Raw genomic sequence first — 10546 nt, 5'->3', positions numbered from 1 at the left:
AAGGATAGGAAATTGTCTTCATAAGTAGCAAGGGCTCCCCCTGAAGATGTGCATATAAGTAATTTTGCTTTTGGAATGCAAATGCACATGGCAGGTTGTACTTGTGGAGATCCACTTCAACTTATGAAGATAATTCATCATGCATGAAATGATATAGCATATAGGATGACATGCATAATGAAAAATGGACGTCTGCAGGATGATCTAAGTGCGGAAGTTATCATCGCACATGCGGAATTTATCATCGCATCACAGTAAAGCAGATAAGTAGCAGACGACCATCAAGTTTAGGTGTTACAACTCAAAGAACCAAATGTTTTAAAAAGCAAGAGTTGTAAGAACGAGACAAAATATAATGCAACCACCCATTTGAACCCGCTTGAAGACTATCAAACTCATACGCTTCTCCCCCTTTTGTCAGTAATGACCAAAAAGGTTTGAACACATAGAGCATTTACTCGTCCTCATGAGTAGTAGTTGAAGCAGCACGGTTGTCGTTGTCGTTTGGCGGTGCAGACGAACTTGGTGCAGTGTTGATGCGTGCAGAAGTAGGAGGTGGTGAAGTAGCATCATCTTCGTCATCGATCACTCTGGCATTGACAGTTGCCGCGGAGGAAGAATATTCAGAGTCTTCAAGAGATGGAGTACGACGTAGGATAGCAGTCCGTGGATGAGTGCAGTCAAACTGGAATCGTTCATTGAAGTCATCATCTTGAAGATCTGCTTCAGCACTAAGTAGGGTCAGGCTCTTCCATGATCGCCAGCAAGTTTCATGAGCAACAAAGGCATTCTTGGTGGCAAGCTTACGAATGCGATTGACATCCACCAAGAGGCTTTGCATCTGTCTCTTGAGCCAAAAGTGATGTTTATCCTGTTTCTGATGAAGGGCCACAAGAAGTTCTCGGTCATTGAGAACGCGAGAATGCTTCCGAGGCCTTTGGGCAATGGTGCTTTCAGTGGCTTCAGTAGGTGCTCGATGAGGCAGACGAGTATTTCCAGCCAATGGATAGATTCGTGTTGCTGCTTGAACACCTTCAATGGGTTGAGTGAAGCTTTGGTGCTCGGCATTCTGAAGACAAAGAGGCTTCTTGGCAGGTTCAGGGTATATAGCTTCAACTGACATATCAACCTCTGGTAGAAAAATCACATGATTGCGAGCAGAAGGTTGACAGTTGACAGATGAGTGTCGCTTGATGAGGCGCATGACCCATGGAGCATAAAACTTCAGACCAAACAGATCAGATCCAGATGCAGCTAGTTGCCTGATGAAGAAATCTTGCGCATTGAAGCTGATGCCATTGAGAATGTAGAAGACCAAAGTCTTCATGGCTCCTTCAAGCTTTGCCGCTGATGAATGTCCTTTGATAGGCCATAGAGTTCGCCTGATGATGTGATATATGGTGCATGGCAGATACTCAAGGTCTTCAACAAAGAACTCTGTTGGATATTCAGCATCACGTGGCAAAGGCTTCATCATGCTCAACATCTGACTCATATTGGGTTCAGGCTTATGGAAGATGCTTTCCAGAGCATTGCGGTGATTTTGACAACCAGGTTCATAGAGTTCTCCGGGAGTGGATAGGCCTATAAGCTCAATGATGTCGAGAGCTTTGGCTTCATGATGAACATTTCCTGTCATCTACTTGAGAACCCATGTCTTGATATCTCTGTTGTAGCCGCGAATGTGTAGAGTAGCATAGAATTGAAGCAATAGCTCTTCATTCCAGTGTTCTTTATCTGTGACAAAACTGAGCAGCCCAGCATCACAAAAGCAGTCAAGTGCTTCTTCTAAGAAGGGAAGTCCAGTAATGGCTTCAGTGTCGAGGTGCATATGAGGGAAAATGCGCCCTTGATCATACAGAACACATGAGTAATAGCTTCGCTGCTGATGATTCCAGAACTGATCAGATGATATTCTTGGCTTCGTGTAGGGGTTCTTTGAGCTGTCAAAGAATGTGTTATGGCTCTTGAAGCCATTTGCATTGAAGGACCCTGGTGAGTTTGCAGTACCTAGAAACCTTGGTAGCCTTGGCTTGGGCTTCTGGACCTGAGGCCTATGCTCAATGTGATAGTAAAATTGAGGACCAGAGACATTAGGCGGAGGGACCAGAACGGGCCATCTTACTGTGATTAGCTCTCCATGGTTGTATGCTTGCTTGATTGTATAGGTCCTTGGTGGCGGAACAGGAGCAGTGGCAGCAACTGAGGCTTCAGGCTGCACGACAGGTGCTTCAGGCGCATTTGCCTCATTAGCTTCAGGTGCAGTGGCCACATTAGCTTCAGGCATACTGGTTGGTTCAAGCTCCACATCAGCGTCAGCCATGACAGCGTCATCAGCTTCATTATCGTTGGTGGTGGCAGCTTCAACATTTTCAACCTCCACTTGTTGAGCTGGAGGGTCAGGCACACACACGTTCACTTCATGAACTTATTCTTCTGGAATGGGGGGAGTAGAGACATGTTCTTCTTGTCATTCGTCATCGGTTGAAGCAGCCAGATTGTCTTCAGCAGCTAGTGCTTCAGACACGGAGACATTCACAGCAGGAGTGGCTTCTGAAAACACAGGTTGATGATGCACTTCTCCTTCTGGAACGCTCGAAAGAGGTACTTGAGGCCTTGGTCCTTTGCGAAGCCTCCGAAGTGCTGGCAATGCCTTTGGAGATGGAGTTGGCTGTGCCTCAAAGTCTTCATCTTCTTCTTGCACGGGTGGTGTAGCTGGTTGTTATTGTTGGGGAGTACTTGGGGAATCTTGTTCTTGCAGGCGATCAGCCCATGAAGCATCCTGAGCAATTGGCGTCAGAGGACGACCAATGCTGATGATTTCGTTGTTCATACGAACAGGCGATGATACCACATTATATTCAATTTGAGGAAGAACTTCATCATCTTTAACATTGTCATGATGACCAATGTCTTCAGCAGCGGTGGGATCAACTGCTGGAATCTCTTCAGCTTTAGGAGCCTCTATGGAAGCAGGCTCATGAACAGTCATGCGAAGTTCTTGGGTAGCGGATGCAGGACGAACCACTGAGATGGGTTCAACAACAAGGGGCTCTGTGGGAGCAGCCCGACTCTTCTTGGTCTTGCGCTTCTTCTTGGAGGGAGTGGCATCAGAGGCTTCAGTATTCTTCCTCTTTCTGGCTTCAGCCTCAGCAGCCCTCGTCTTCTTCTGTTCTGAAGCGGTTGTGGTGACCTTTGGCTTCGAGCCAGTCATGCTGCTTGGGAAGATAATGCGAGGAGCTTCTTGGCTTGAAGGTGCAGGCTGGTCAGCAGGAAGCTTCTTCTTATTCTTTGCAGCCATCCTGGGGTCAATGCCAGGACGGCCAAGTGACTTGCGCTTCTCAGCCTCATTGTAGGCAAGCACACACTTATCAGCCAAACTCTTCATGCGCTCACGAGAGCCTTTAGCTTCTTGGCGCTTCTTCAGAAAAGCTTCTTTAAGCTCATGCAGCATGACCTTGAAGTTTCTGACGTCTTCAACACTGAGCTTCACCACATGCTTCTTGAATTGAGCCTTCTCATAATCAATTTTGTTCTTCAGCTCAATGATGAACGGAGCAAGAGCTAGCTCATAATCAATGGCGCCATTGAAAGAGACGCTGAGGCCAATGGGAAGCTGCAAATCTTCAAAGCTTAGATTTGGTGTGTCAAACCATTCATCAATGAAGTTATGGAGAACGACCACATCAAAGAGAGGCAAGTTCTTGAAGATTTCTGCTTCTTCCTTGCTCTTTATCAGTTGCTCAAGGGCATCATCAATAAGATCTTCACCACTGGACAGATCAATGGGCTCTTCACGCAGAATAGCAGTAGGAGTCGGAGCCAGATCAGTTCTCTTGACGATTTTCTTTTTCTTCTCTGTCTTCTTGGAGATGCGGGAAAGATCTTCGGACTGCACACTGACTTTAGGAGGTGCAGTGGCTAGTGGCTTCACACGAGAAGCTTTTGGAGGTGCAGCTGATGATGAAGCCTTAATCTTCTTTGGCTTCTGCGGCCTTGGAATAGGAGCTGGGGCTTCATTAGAATCAGCATCATTGTCAGAATGATCCACTTTGGCACCTTGTACCAAGATGTAAGAGATGAGACCATCAAGGTTTGCTAAGGGGCCAATTCTGTTTTCTTCAGCTTCACGTGTGCCATCCTCACGGGGAGCAGAGGGGCCAGGGTTGAAGTCTAATCCCCATGACTTCTTGTTTTCCTTTGCCAAAGCCTTAGCAAACTGGAGGTTGCGCTTGAAGAGATTGTCGTCACGACACCAGAGCAATGATGATGGGTCAGCTTCTTCAGGCTGTGGTCCACGGACCATGCAAGGATAGAATTCTTGCGCAATGGCTTCAGCTTTGTTCTTGGGGGGAAGGCCTCGATAGAGAATATCACCCCAAGGGCTCTTTATAGCTTTTTTCTCTGTGTACTCCTGGGTGACGAACTTGTACTTGTACCACTATTCAGCCCAATAGCGTCGAATCCATTGGATTCGAGTCTTGCGTTGATTGTAATCTTCTTTAGGATCTCTTTCATATATTTCTGCAAGATCATCAGGCAGATCCTTTGAAGTTCCCCCACGATGCTGTCTACCACCCTTCCTGACAGATTTCTCCGTAGCCATGAACTTCAAACTAAATGGTTTCAATATGTTCAAAGGCTTCAAAGGCTTTCGCTTGCTGGTCAGACAGGAATTGGCTTCAGGAGAATCAATGTGTTGCTGTAAGAATTCTGCAAACGAATGCAGACTATGAGAACCTAGGGATTCTCCCACGGACATGTACCTGTGACAGCATTAGAGATGCGAGGGAAGGGGAAGAGGTCATATGCATTCTCAGAAGATTTTGAAGATAAATCAGTTTGAAGACATTGACCTCATGTTGCAAAGACATTCACTTATATGTTGAGAGTCGGTTCCAGATTTGTACGAATCCGTGAATAAGTACAAGTGAGGAATCAAAATTGATAGGAAATCTAAGTGAATAGACTAGGCATTATGAGATGCATACAGAATGGATCTAACATTGAGTAGGTAGAAACCACTTTCGGTAAATAGGATGAATCTATGAAGATCAAAAGGTGGTAAAAATAGAGTTATAATTACCGCACGAAGAACTACTAGATGGGAAGAATTTGGAGACCGAGCAGTTCAGTCCATCGTGCCCTAACTTGGTGACGGAGGACACCTACGGCAGCGGCAGAGAGGACGATGCCCGCGGCCGGCGTGAGGACGGCGTCGGAGAAGTCGCGGCAGCTAAGCGCTTCGTCGCCGGCGTCGTCGAGAGCTAGCGGTGGCGCTAGGGTTTTGACGAGGTGGAGAGGTGGAAGAAGGATTTCCTTACCGCAGGGGACACGTATTTATAAGTAGGTGTGCATCACAGTGCAATTACGCAGGTGCCCCTGTCTATTCACATCCGTGGGACACGTGGCAAGCATGCAACATACTCAGAGTTGTCCCACTTCCCACGCCCGCCAAGATTGTCGGATGGTTGTTCTGGCTTCTCCGGATTTAGACAATAAAGATGAATTGTTTAAATAGGACTTGATGTTTATCTCTGTGTCTTCTGCTGACTAGGACGCAGAGAAGACATTCGACAGTTTCAATAGAATGCATATGATTTGGACAGATAGAGTTTGAGATAGAAAGCATAGAGAGGTTAGGGTCCGATCACATTCACTTAGTTCAAAAGATTCAACTTGAAGACATAGCTATAAGTGAATGCTGTAGAGGACAGAACAGTAGTATATATATATATATATGCAATCAAATCATCATAGCGCAGAAAATCATGAAGATAAATTGAAACTGAAGACAAACCAAATGCGAAGTCTTTGCAAAAGTAACGCCATGAGTGAAACACTTCAAACAGAGAAATTTGGTGGTGGCGTTACCCACCGTATAGGAAGTATTAGACCCAGACACGGCGCACAATTATCGTGGCACTCTGAAGTGAAATTCCATGTTAATGTATTCACACTCAGAGTGTAAATCTTCATTGATTGAAGATATACATTACTTTGTGTGTTTCACATCTAAGTCATCAACATGCATAAGTGTTAGGATGTGTGCCTGATCACAAGACATTAGAGGATTCCAAGATATTTAGCTCACACCGTAACTTGCAAAACCTTTTCTCATCCAAGGGCTTTGTGAAGATATCTGCCAGTTGCTCTTCAGTGTTGACGTGAATTATGTTAATATCTTTCTTCATGACATGATCTCTGAGAAAATGATGACGAATTTCAATGTGCTTTGTCTTCGAGTGCTGAACTGGATTGTTGGCAATCTTGATGGCGCTCTCGTTGTAGCGGAAGAGAGGTACTTGTTTCAGGTTGATGCCATAGTCCTTGAGAGTTTGCTTCATCCATAGAAGCTGAGCACAACAGGATCCAACAGCAATGTATTCAGATTTAGCAGTTGAGAGTGATACACAATTCTGCTTCTTTGAAGACCAACAGACAAGTGATCGACCAAGAAAATGACATGTGCCTGATGTAGACTTGCGATCCACCTTGTCACCAGCATAATCAGCATCCGAGAATCCAACCAGATCAAACCTTGAGCCCTTTGGATACCATAATCCGAGTGTTGGGGTGTAAGCCAAATATCGAAGAATTCGCTTCACAGCTAAGTGATGTGATTCCTTTGGTGCCGCTTGGAATCGAGCACACATGCAAACACTAAGCATAATATCTGGCCTAGATGCACATAGGTAAAGTAAAGAACCAATCATGGAGTGATATACCTTTTGATCGAACTCTTTACCATTGTTGTCGGGACCAAGATGATGCTTGGCTGGCATTGGCGTCGTATAACCTTTGCAATCTTGCATGCCGAACTTCTTCAGGCAGTCTTTGAGATATTTTTCTTGAGATATGAAGAAGCCATTTCTTTGTTGACGAATTTGAAGACGAAGGAAGAACTTCAGCTCACCCATCATGGACATCTAATATTGCTCTTGTATCATGTATCCAAACTCATCACTATACTTCTAGTTGGTGCAGCCGAAGATTATGTCATCCACATATATTTGGCATACAAACAGTTCACCATCATATGTCTTCGTGAAGAGTGTGGGATCGAGGGATCCAGGTTTGAAGCCCTTGCTCTTCAGGAAGTCTTTGATTGTATCATACCAAGCGCGAGGAGCTTGTTTGAGGCCATACAGTGCTTTGTTGAGTTTGTACACCATATCAGGATGTTTTGGATCTTCAAACCCAGGTGGTTGAGCAACATACACTTCTTCTTCAATCTTGCATTGAGAAAAGCACTTTTCACATCCATTTGATATAGCAGGATGTTGTGGTGATTTGCATAGGCTAGCAGTATGCGAATAGCTTCAAGCCTAGCCACAGGAGCAAATGTTTCATCGAAGTCAATTCCTTCAACTTGAGTATATCCTTGTGCCACAAGACGTGCTTTGTTTCTGATGACTTGACCATGCTCATCTTGTTTGTTCCGATATATCCATTTTGTGCCAATAATTTCATGCTTGCGAGGGTCAGGGCGCTTGACCAGTTCCCAAACATTATTCAACTTGAACTGTTGAAGTTCTTCTTGCATGGCTTGAATCCATTCAGGTTCCATAAAGGCTTCAGCAACTTTCTTGCGTTCAGATATTGATACAAATGAAAAATGCCCACAGAAATTTTCTAATTGTGTTGCTCTTGATCGAGTAAGCGGACCAAGTGCGTTGATGCCATCAATTATCTTCTCAATTTGTACTTCATTTGCAACACGAGGATGAATTGGACGAAGACCTTGCTCATGCTGATCATTGTCATCATTGGAAGTATTGTCTTCGGTCTGAGCATTGTCTTCAGGTTGGTTTGGTGCAGAAATGATAAGTTCCTCTTCAGGCTGTGCTTCAGAGGGCATGATCTCACCAGTTCCCATCAGCTTGATAGATTCACTAGAAGGAGCTTCATCAAGTGTGCTTGGCAGGAGCTCTCGTTGTGAACCATCGGTTTCATCAAATCGCACATCCACTATTTCAATGATTTTGTAGTGGAAGAGGTTGAAGACTCTGTAAGAGTGCGAATCCTTTCCATAGCCAAGCATGAAACCTTCGTGAGCTTTGGGTTCAAATTTTGACATGTGATGGGGATCCTTGATCCAGCACCTAGCTCCAAAGACTCTGAAGTAGCTGACATTAGGCTTCTTGCCTGTAAGGAGCTCATAGGATGTCTTGCCCAGAAGCTTATGGATGTAGACACGGTTGATGATGTGACAAGCTGTATCAATAGCTTCAGGCCAGAACTTTCTTGGTGTCTTGTACTCGTCGAGCATTGTTCGAGCCATCTCAATGAGGGTCCTGTTCTTGCGCTCAACAATGCCATTTTGCTGAGGTGTATATGGAGCAGAAAATTCATGAGTGATTCCCATTGTATCCAGATAGAGATCAAGGCCGGTGTTCTTGAATTCAGTGCCATTATCACTTCTGATATGCTTGATCTTGACGCCATAATTGTTCATTGCTCGATTGGCGAATCGTCTGAAGACATCTTGTACCTCAGTCTTGTAGACAATTATGTGCACCCATGTATATCTTGAGTAGTCATCAACAATGACGAAGCCATAGAGACACACCGTTGTTGTGAGGGTGGAGTAGTGAGTAGGGCCAAATAAGTCCATGTGCAACAGCTCAAAGGGTTGAGATGTCATCATGATTGTCTTCGAGGGGTGCTTGGCCCTCGTCATCTTCCCAGCTTCGCAAGCACCACACAAATGATCTTTCTTGAACTTGACACCTTCGATGCCTATGACATGCTTCTTCTTGACGAGAGTGTGCAAGTTCCTCATGCCAGCATGCCCCAGCCTTCGATGCCAGAGCCAGCATTCTGAAGCTTTTGCAAGAAGACATACGACAAGCTGTGGACCTGCTGAGAAATCTACCATGTATAGATCACCTTTCCTATACCCTTTAAAGACTAAAGACTTGTCAGATTCCATTAGTACAAGGCAACGATATTTTTCAAATATCACAATCATGTTTAAGTCACAAAGCATTGAGACAGACATTAAGTTGAATCCAAGGGATTCAACAAGCATCACTTTATCCATGTGTTGATCCTTTGATATTGCAACTCTACCTAGACCCAATACCTTGCCTTTACCAGTGTCAGCAAATGTGATTTGACTCTTGTCGGATGGATGTAAGGTTGAGTCCATGAGAAGACTTCGATCACCAGTCATATGATTAGTGCATCCGCTGTCAATAATCCATTCTGAAGCTTTTGGTGACATGTCCTTGGCACCGCGTGCCATGAAGCAGTAGGTGGGATCAGGATCGTCCTTGTCATCATCAGCGTTGGTGTGGGAGTCATTGTCTTCAGTGTTGACGATGGACTTTGCAACATAGGTTGTGGCCAGAGCTAGACTTGCAACACCAGAGTCGGACTCAGCTTCAGATTCCACCTCTGCCTCCTCAGAAGCAGACTCCTCCTCTGAATCCATTTCCTTGCCAACAAAAGCACGAGCCTTGCCAGATGAGCTCTTCTTATGAGATGAAGACTTTGATGTGGACTTGGAAGAAGACTTTGATGATTTCTTCTTCTTCTTGTCATCAGAGTCATATTCCTTGCTCTTCTTCTTCTTCTTCTTCTCGTTGTCCCACTGAGGACAATCAGAGATGTAGTGCCCAGGCTTCTTACATTTGTGACATGTTCTCTTCTTGTTGTATTGAGTGGAAGCTTCATCATTTCTTGAACTGGATCGTGAAGACTTTCTGAAGCCCTTCTTCTTGGTGAATTTCTGGACCTTCTTCACAAGCATAGCAAGCTCCCTTCCAATGTCTTCAGGATCATCAGAACCGCAGTCAGATTCTTCTTCTTCAGATGAGGAAACAACTTTTGCCTTCAAAGCACGAGTTCAGCCATAGTTGGGGCCATAGATATCTCTTTTCTCAGAAAGCTGGAACTCATGTGTGTTGAGCCTCTCAAGTATATCAGACGGATCAAGAGTCTTGAAGTCAGGACGTTCTTGTATCATGAGGTCAAGGGTGTCAAAGGAGCTGTCAAGGGATCTCAGCAGCGTCTTGACGATTTCATTCTTGGTGATCTCAGTGGCGCCGAGATCCTGAAGCTCATTTGTGATGTCGGTGAGGCGATCAAACGTGAGCTGGACATTTTCATTGTCGTTTCTCTTGAAGAGGTTGAAGAGATTGCGAACAACACTGATCCTCTGATCTCTCTGCGTAGAGACGCCTTCATTGACCTTGGATAGCCAGTCCTAGACTAGCTTTGACATTTCCAGAGCACTCACACGGCCATACTGTCCTTTGGTCAGATGACCACAGATGATGTTCTTTGCAGTCGAGTCCAGTTGAATGAACTTGTTGACATCAGCAGGGGTGACACCTTCACCAGTCTTTGGAACGCCATTCTTGACGACATACCAGAGGTCGACATCAATGGCTTCAAGATGCATGCGCATCTTATTCTTCCAGTAGGGATATTCTATTCCATCGAACACGGGGCAAGCAGCGGAGACTTTGATTATCCCTGCAGTCGACATAGCTAAACTCCAGGTGGTTAAACCGAATCACACAGAACAAGGGAGTAC

Source organism: Triticum dicoccoides, chromosome 3B (genome assembly GCF_002162155.2).
Source record: "Triticum dicoccoides isolate Atlit2015 ecotype Zavitan chromosome 3B, WEW_v2.0, whole genome shotgun sequence".
Lineage (NCBI taxonomy): Eukaryota > Viridiplantae > Streptophyta > Magnoliopsida > Poales > Poaceae > Triticum > Triticum dicoccoides.
This window is presented reverse-complemented; position numbering follows the sequence as displayed.